Source organism: Schistocerca gregaria, chromosome 6, assembly GCF_023897955.1.
Source record: "Schistocerca gregaria isolate iqSchGreg1 chromosome 6, iqSchGreg1.2, whole genome shotgun sequence".
NCBI classification, from domain to species: Eukaryota; Metazoa; Arthropoda; class Insecta; order Orthoptera; family Acrididae; genus Schistocerca; species Schistocerca gregaria.
In genome coordinates, this window is record NC_064925.1 from 377,493,292 (window position 1) to 377,503,208 (window position 9,917).

At 43.0% G+C, this 9,917-nt stretch overlaps 1 non-coding gene across 1 annotated transcript; it reads left to right on the plus strand.

Moving 5' to 3' along the window:
• The first annotated feature begins 2,028 nt into the window (after positions 1 to 2,028).
• Positions 2,029 to 2,112, plus strand: Trnas-gga (transfer RNA serine (anticodon GGA)). The gene is given in 2 exon segments: positions 2,029 to 2,068; positions 2,078 to 2,112. It is a non-coding gene; the product is annotated as a tRNA-Ser (tRNA).
• Positions 2,113 to 9,917: the final 7,805 nt, after the last annotated feature.

The following is a 9,917-nucleotide window of genomic DNA, read 5'->3' on the forward strand; positions in this document are numbered from 1 at the left end:
AAAAATACATGCATTGTGATAAACACAGGCGGGAAGGCAGTAGAATAAATCATTATAAACCAAAGTGTAAGACAAGGGTGTGGACTACCATCCATCCTTGTTAATATTTCCATCTAGCTTATTATTTGCAAATGGAAATGTAACGTAAACAAAGAAATTAAGATAGCGAACAAAAGATATCTGAATGTTCTTCTGTTAACAGATGACATCTTTATTATTCCAAAGAATTAAGATGGTCTCCACAGATCAGTATACCAGCTGAACAAAATATGGCAGAAATACAACTTTAACGTTTATAGTAAAAATAATGGTAATCCGAGGAAAATATCCAGACAGACCAAAAATTGTTTTAGGTAATTCTGTTTTAGAGTAAATCTCTCAAACCTATTTATTCTGCGCTGACTCTGATAATGTAAATAAAATACACATCTTCCCAGCTGTGTGTGGTACCATTAGCAGAATACTGGGCTACAAAATGCAAAAAGAGACCACCATGAAATTATGTAAGTGATGGCAGTTCTTGTGTTATCCTACGAAAGTGACAGCTTCGTTATCACAAAAAAAAGAAAATAAGATTCAAGCAGCAAACATTATGTTCCTAAGAAGAACGAAGGGCTGCACAAGGGAAGATATACGATTAGAAATGAAGATACCAGATTTGGAGGCAACACCTCAAGAAATGCCAGGTGACAGAATTCCTACAAAATCCTGAAATACAAGCTGAATGGGAAAAGAGATAATGGAAGATATCGGAAAAGATGGGCATCATTTAGTTTGTGAGTTCGGAACAGGGAACAGCCTAAAAGTTGTGAGAAAAACGACGATGCTGATGGTTTCTGCTAAACCACCCCAAGTCCATCACACAACGGAGCGAGGTGGGGCAGTAGTCAGCACACTGGAATCCCATTCCGGAGGAAGACGGTTCAAATCCCCGTGCGGCCATCCAAATTGAGGATTTCCATAATTTCTTAAAATCCCCTCTAATGATTTCGATGCCGACGGAACGTCAGACGCTAATCTTCCTTTTTTTTTTCGTTGACCAGAATTCCATCGCCCAGCTGGCTACTGGCTCCTCGATCTGCTCACGTAACGGAAACACTCTCCTAGAACACTGGAATGACTCAACCAGAAATCCACGCCAGAGCACCGGAATGCACTGCATGAATGATCATTCTGTGCCGTCTTCTGAAATACATGACGAAAACACTGCAAAGCGCGGAGTGGCCGTGTGGTTTGAGGCGCCGTCTCAAAAATTGCGCGGCCCCTCCTGCCGGAGGTTTGAGTCCTCCCTCGGGCATGAGTGTGTGTGTGTGTGTGTATGTGTGTGTGTGTTTGTGTTGTTCTTAGCATGAGTTAGTTTAAGTAGTGTCTAAAATCCACAAACATTTGAACATTTTTGAAAACACTGCCTCTGCGCCATAGAGTTATCACATGACGGCTTCCGGCATGCTCATCCATTTCGCTCCAACTAGTTATTTAACATCGTTAACTATTTGTTGTCCTTTTATCCTCAGTTGAGTGTAATATTACATTGATAATTATTGCTTTAGATGGGTCTATCACAACCGAACAAAACAAATTAATCTTTCTTTATGCGTTTCGCCGTTATTATTTGCAAGGAATTTTCAGTGGCCTGGAATATATACATGTTTGTGTTAAACTATTTGGTTATAGATGTTGGACATTAAATACTGAGGTTATAAACACTTCTTGCACGTTCTGGTTATCTACGATGTAGTGACAATACATAATTTCTACTTATAAATTTTGTAAATGTTGGTCTACATGTGTTCTTTCTACTCTTTTACAGCTGTTCTTCTTCTGCTTTCTGGTAAGCAAAATTTCTGTTTCTCGGCACTAGGAAATGATCATTTGTTTACTTGTTATTACGTTTCGGATTGTTTTTTCAACTGTTGAATGTCATTACCAACGAAATTTCACGTGCCAGAAAGCAGAAGATGAAGAGCTATAAAAGAGGACAAATAAAACATGTATACCAGCATCTACGGAATTCGTAAGTACAAGCCGGCCGGGGTGGCCGAGCGGTACTAGGCGCTACAGTCTGGAACCGCGCGGCCACTGAGGTCGCAGGTTCGAATCCTGCCTCGGGCATTGATTTGTGTGATGTCCTTAGGTTAGGTAGGTTTAAGTAGTTCTAAGTCCTAGGGGACTGATGACCTCAGAAGTTAAGTCCCATAGTGCTCAGAGCCATTTGATCCATTTCCATAAGTTGTTGTTGTTGTGGTCTTCAATCCTGAGACTGGTTTAATGCAGCTCTCCATGCTACTCTATCCTGTGCAAGCTTCTTCATATCCCAATACAATGTCACTACATCACAGATAAACAGAATGTGCCAGAACTGTTTACAGATTCAACACATAATGTCCAAAACGCAAAGCTAAATATGTACACATTCCTGGCGACTGACGAGTAGGTCACCGGTCCGTAAGCTTACACATTACTTAATCTAAGTTAAACTAACTTACGCTGTGGAAAAACACACACCGATGCCCGAGGGAGGACTCGAACCTCCGACGGCGGAGGGGTAGGCGAGCCGTGCGATAGACGGATCTGAAGTAATAATTATCAACATTAGACTATTTAGCATTCAGATATTTCAGCCAGTTACGATGAAGAGCAGGATGTGCACTTTTCATTGGCGACTTAAAGCCTTTCTCTAGGCTGCTGCTTCGTAGCAGGAGTATTGGGAATTTTTCTGCCACGGATGTTGCAAATCCCCGACCGCCATGCTGAAATCAGCACCCACGATGTACGCTGTGTGTCGTTATCAAAGTCTTTGCTGTAAGAAACAAGTACGTGTGGTTGTTCTGGTTGCTAGCGAATCCGAGTGAGAGAATCCCCCCATTCAGTAGAAACAGGGTTCGAATTTCTGCCACCCCCCCCTTTTTTTCGTAATGATCTGGGTCTCACGTGAGTGCTCTGAATTCTTATCCTGTTCTATGTTTTATCTCTGTGGGAGCTGCAGGCAACCAGTAGAAGGTGGTGCGTTCCCCCTGCCAAGTGCATGTTTTGCATTACAACAGTCGTACCTTGGAATATTTATGAGAGTGATTAGATTGTTACAGAGCTCATTTCTATAGCACTGAAGTACTCTGCGGAAGAGGTCGAAAGCGTCGCCCACAAAGCGCTCTTGCTTTAGAACAATGCACACTCTAACAAACCGTTGCGGTTGCATACATGGAAGTACTGGCCTTCAATATTATGTTTTTAGACACACAGCAGTCTTGAAATATGGTTCACTGAGTGTTTCTTTTGTTTTCTGATTTGAAAAAAATCGTTTTGTGGTAAATCTGTTTGGACAAATGGTGAGGATACCTCTGTTCTAAACTGACATTATGAAGTATTGAAAACTTATTATTTGCCGGGTGAATGAAAAAGACTGCGATCTCACTGAATAGACTGCCTTGCGCTCAGTGGAGATAGTGTTTTTGTTGTGGTCTTGAGTCTATAGATTGGTCTCTTGTGGCTGTGCGCGCTATTGTATTCTGAGTTAGTGTCATCATCCGTGCACAAATATTGCAACCTATACACGTTTGAAGCTGCTTACTGTAGTCAAGCTTTACTCTCCCACAACCTTTTTTACCTCCCGCACTCCCCTCCATTACCAAACTGATGATTCCATGACGCTCAAGGATGCATTCTACCGAGACAGACCTTCTTATAGTCAAGCAGTGCCATAAATTTCTTTTCTCGCCAATTCGATTCAGTACCTCCTTATTGGTTATCCGATGGGCCTTTATAACCTTCGGCGTCCTCCTGTTGCATCACATTTCAAAACATTCTATTCTCTTCTTATGTAAACTGTTTACCGCCCACGTTTTGCTTACGCACAACGTTATACTCCTGACACTCTCTGCTGTTTTCATTCATTGCGGAGTGTGTCGTGGGGACGCGCGAAAACAGCGCAGTTGTTGCGAGCGGTTCATCTGACGTCCAAATGGGCATGATCATTGGCTTTTGGGCCAATAGTGGAAACATATCCGAAACGAGTAACTTTGTAAACGTTCCCGTGCCGTTGTGGATAAAGTATATCGTGCTTGCCAAAATGGTGCTATCCAGAACCGATGCGAGGCAACTGTGGTGCATCACAGGTCATAGTTGACAAGGTGAAAGACGGCTGCGAAGACGTGTTCGAGCGAAAAAGAAAAGTGCAAGTGATGAGCAAGAGACGACCCTGTTGAACCAAAAGGGCCTCCTCATCAAACGCTTATAGTTCAATTCTTTTATCTTGGCGGTTCGCGCATGCCCTCCCAGACGCGGGAGATTGCTGCGTTGCCAGTTGCACGCGCCAAGAGAAGCAACGCCATAGTATAATTCGCAAAATTACGTTTAGGGGGGAGCGCGCAGTTTATGAAGTAAAGCCACCACGGCCGCATTAACCCTTCCACTGCTACAGAGGCGTGCTCCCCGCATTCCGCGCTGTGCGCGATTTTGTCATCACTGCACTGCTCGCCTGTGCAGACACATTGTGTTCCAACTGCTTTGACACACTTTATCATTCGATTTCACAAAAACTATTTGGCCCAATAATTTGATTTTTTTGACTGAAACCTTCTCCCCATAAATGACTTAATTTTGTTTCGATGTTCTACGCAGTCATTGTGAAGCATTAGATGTAGTAAACCATTGCACGAAATTTTTAGAGTTTACAGAGGTAAAAGTCCATAGCGTATACTTTCAGTATGGTCGATTTTAGTTGCCACGAGAAATTTCAAAAAATTACATTCAGACGAATAAAGTTCATGAAGTAAGACACTTTGATATTGTTTTTAAATAAAGAAAATATTAAGCACCGAGCAAGGTTTGAACTCAGTTCCTTTCGCTTAGCAGCTGCTAATGCAGCTCGTCATGTAATAGACCTTCCGAAGGACTTTAAAATAGCACGCAAAATACCGGCAAACACTGTTGATATGACTATGAATTACTCACGTTTCGTCGAAGTACAATAGGAAAGAAACAATAACCACTGATCTTTATTGCGAGATAGCTGTTAGTGAGAATGATACAAACACCCTTCCTTGCTACCACCTGAATTAGGAGGCTTATTGCTCGTTTGGTTTAATTAATTAATTGGTATAAAGAATGCTTTTTCCAAAATTTCTGTAAAAGAAAGTCTGCTATCAAGTCATTGCTTTTGTTCAGTTACTTTATTTATGACTGAACATTTCTAAAACTGAAGACACTCGTCCGTGCTCTGCACTGCAGTCGAGCTCTGGCAATGTTGTTCTCTGTTCATTGGCTACCTGTGTTTTGTGACGTCGGATGCGCAGAACGAACCTAAACTCGGCCGCCGTCGTAAATGACGCGCACTTTAGTGAAAGTCGCAGTAGTAAGCATGGTTCATGCGCCCAAGTTGACTGCTGTTCATCGACGGCGAAGGCTGGAATTTGCACTCCAGCGCCGCAACTGGACATCCAGTGACTGTGCGACAGGTGGCCTTTTCAGATTAAGGGGACATTGCATGTCCTATGCCGCCAATGTTAAATAACCGAATTTTGTGGCCCATTATCTTGGAAACTTTTTAAGGGGGATAGGACGTCAAACGGGACGATTTGGAGCAGGAGAGGTATCAGAGGACATTTTAATTTCCACTGTCTATACTTTTACAAATAAATTCATAAAACTTTGTCAGAATGGCCAGAAAGTCTTCAGGATTTACACTCTTAGCAGCGGAAGTTCAAAAATATAAGAAAATATTTTTTTTTGCATTTAAAAGTTGACATTTTTTCACTTACCATTGACTGCATTTGTTGCTATAGGTACACTTTTCTTCATAAGTAAGAGAGGTTCGTCGATGAATTTTGCACAGCATACAAACCATACTTACAGGTGTATGAAACTCTAGAATTTTCCAAATCTATTGAAAACTGTGGCAATAATTGAGATAATTAACTATAATATTTGAGTTTTTTCTAAACATGAAGTTTAAAATGTAAGAGCACATTCATTTTTTCATAAATTAAATAATTTCTAGAGTTTCATACACCTGTAAGTATGGTTTGTATGCTGTGCAAAATTCATCTAAGAATCTGCCATACTTAAGAAGAAAAGTGTACCTGTAACAACAAACGCAGCCAACAGTAAGTGAAAAAAAGATGTAAGTTCACATATAAAAAAAAATTATTTTTTCTTGCTTTTGACCTTCCACTGCCATGAGTGTGAATCCTGAATCCTTCCTGGTCATGCTAACAAAGTTTTATGAATTTATTCTTAAAAGTATAGACATTGGGAATTAAAATGTTCTGTGGTGTCTCTCCAGCTCCAAGACGGCCCGTTTGACGTCCTACCCCCCTTAAAACACCAACTTCCAATTTTCGATAATTATTGAATGCACCTTTCTAGATACTCTAAACTATAATTACTACTAAAATTGTATCGTGGGTCATGTTATCTTTTTTTTCAAACACTCAGTTTGTTGGCAGTATTTTGTAAATAAATGAACATAAAAACAAAATAACTCAGAACATTTTATAATTATTCTACTTCCATATGTGTTGTATCACACACATGGCGTGTTGCGAAAATTTCATGTCTCTACCATCAGTACTTTTTTAGAAAACGGGTCATTTATTGCAAAAAATGTACTTCAGAGATATTGAGGTTTAAAACTTTTTTGTTACAAATTCTTATACAGACTTATATTTCTGAGCCTTTTATGCACTAGAATTGTCCTGGCCCATAGTCTGTGTCTTCTTCACTGTCACGACAGCCCAGTGCTTGCCTCCTCCTTTTCTTTCTTGCTTCTTTTGTCATTTGCGGAGCAGCTAACTGTGCTTGAGGTACACGAAGCTCATTTAGCTCCCGCACTTCTTAACTGTGTTCTGCCCATATCATACCCCTAACTTCCCCATAACCTTAAGTCTTTCATAGTTTCCACCATTAAAAGTTATTACAGCAACAGACATTGGTAGCTTTAGAGTCATAAGACCAACAAATACATTTTTAGTCACAGGGAACCACACTACATTATTGAAGGACTCATTCACATTCTGGGTCTTCCCATGTAAATACTTCTTTAGTAGCTCAGGATTTGCCAAATCTCTGGTTTGATTGCCATAATAACATTACTTTTAAGACTGTCACCCGTTTCTAAAGTTACTTTCCTTTTCAATGCGCTAGGGAGCCGTCGCCACTTAGAAACATTATCGTGGTTTGCATCACCTCAGAAGAAAATGCAGGTCTCACATATCTGTTAGCCGCAAATTTACGTTTCTTGTATAGAAAGAAATAGGAGTTAGTTTACTACAAAAGTAGCCGATAATCACACTACTTTAAACGAAAACTAGTATCAGAAAAAAAGGACAGATTTGTTTATTCGTAATGCCACCTTTCGAAACATAGCAGTAGGCACAAAAAGAAAGCAATTCACAGCCTTCTAGACTGTGCAGTTCCCAATATATGACTGCTCAACTGTGGCAGTACATGGGTAGCCACGAAATTTGACAGTTACACATCAACATTCAAAATATTATTTGAAGGTCTCACAATTCTCTGATTTTAATGTATTATATACCAAAATGTTCAGAAAAGTCCAAAGTACATTAAGGGCTAGAAGACAGAAAATGTTAAACATCAAAAAATTTCATTAACAATGTCCCCTTAATGGCGTTTTATGTTGCACCGTACAGGCCCGTGTATGGCCCTTCAAGAATTGTCGTGAGAATGCACGCTGGAAGGCGGAGGGTTTTGGTCTGTAGAATGTTTTCTTGGCAGTCCCCAGTGATGTCGTCATTGTGGGAGGCGCACTGGATCGATAAAAGTATGCATGTATCCTTGCGGACCACGTCCAGCCCTACATGGAGATTGGTTTTTCATCATCACGATATCTACCGGCATAACAATGCAACGTGTCACACAGCTCACAGTGTATGTGTGAGGTTGGAAGAGCACCAGGATGGGTTTACTGTACTCCCATGGTCACGAAACTCGCCCATCTGGAACCCAGTAGAGAATTGTGACAAAAAATAAATACACCTACAGCTGTCCTTATGATTTTATTTTATTTTGTCGCTACCAGTTTCGACGGCTCATTGCGTCATCTTCAGGCTGTTTTGATGCGGTACATGTTGATATGATCCCCATGCATAACCCATCTGTTGCCAGCGTTATTGGATTCGCAGATGTGTCAGCACTCCAACCGCCAACTCAATTTGTGGACCTGACTCGAGATCAGACTGTTCGCGCCATGGAGCCGCAGCTGACAAACTTAGTGCAGATGGCAGCAGAGTGATCATGGCCCCACATCCCTGTTGGCACTTTCCAGAATTTCATTGACTTTCTTCTTGCACATGTGCGCAGCAAAAGGCGATTAATGAGTCGTCACTTTAATGTGATTGGTCCATGTATATTTCAAGGCAGGTGTTGTTCTCTATATTTTGATCAAACTTATCCATCGCCTGTGCGAATAATGGATGTTGTAAGTCTCAGGTGGGCGGTACGTGCAGAACTGGAATGTTGAACCGAGTGGCCGCCGCCGGATGCCTGCGCATGATGCGGGGAGACTTCTTCCAGGAAGGAGGACGGGGGCTGTGTGGACGAGGCACGGAGGCGAGGCGCCTTGTCCAGCTCGTTAGCGCGGCTGGTAGCGTCCGGATTACGTCCGACGCTCTGCTCTGGTCTGGGGCTGCTCTCAGCTGAGCTGGCCCCAGATAAATTACGGCGACAACGGGATGCCGGCGACTGCAGGTGCGGCTGTGACGGCCGAAAGCCGCGGTTGACGTGTCCTCTCCCGTCCAGACACTGACCGGCTTAGAGGCCCGTCCCAGTGCACCGCTTCGGCAACACTCCATCTCAGTCATCGGCCTCTCTCTGCACAGGCGCAATCTAAGGGCTCTTTCACACGGGAGGCCGTGCATCCAGCTCCTGTGAGCTGAAGCGATTCCCGTTATATTAGAACTTACGCGTTATCTCACAAGACAGACCCAGAGCTCTGATGTTGGTTTCCTGAGCCGCAGTGAAGCTTGTCAAATTAATTGCCCGCAACTCGATTTCCTCAGAGCGTTATGGGAGCTTTCACACGGGATACAGTGAGCCTTTTGTCTACCCCCGTCCGCAGTTTCGGTACACATTGTTTACTCAGCCAGATGTTAATTACCTTTATAGCTATACATTAGTATATTAATGACTAAAAAACTAAACTCCTCCCGAACAGATCATGGAGGCCCAACGGTACCCACCGGCCGCCGTGTCATCCTCAGCCCACAGGCGTCACTGGATGTGAATATGGAGGGGCATGTGGTCAGCACACCACTCTCCCGGCCGTATGACAGTTTCCGGGACCGGAGCCGCTACTTCTCAATCAAGTAGCTCATCAGTTTGCCTCACAAGGGCTGAGTGCACCCCTCTCGGCAGAGGGGATGGTCACCCATCCAAGTGCTAGTCCAGCCCGCCAGCTTCGGTGATCTGACGGGAACCGGCGTTACCACTGCGGCAAGGCCGTGGGCAGTATATTAATGACAGCTATCATATTTTAGGGAGTGATCCAAACTGATAAGCCAAAACATTATGATCACTGTCCACCACGACGTTGGATGCCCCCTGGCAGGGCTGTGGGCACGTGACGTGGTAACAAAAGTATGTTAATGGAGCAGACACGGACGGGGGATCACCATAGCGAAGATATGGGCTGCTAATGGTGAAATCGATTGAGATAAGCGACCGAGGGCAGACCATTGTTACGAAGAGACTGTGAACGAGTATCTCGAAAACGGCGAAGCTGGTCGAATGTTCACGTGCTACTGTCGTGGGAATTTATGGAAAGAGGTAGAAGGACAGTGAAACTACCACTAGGTGCTAAATGGTTGGACGTCCACGACTCTTCACAGAACGTGGGGTTCGGGAAATTGTCTGCTCTGTAAAGTACGACAGGTAATCTGTGGCGTTTCTGCCGAAAGAGC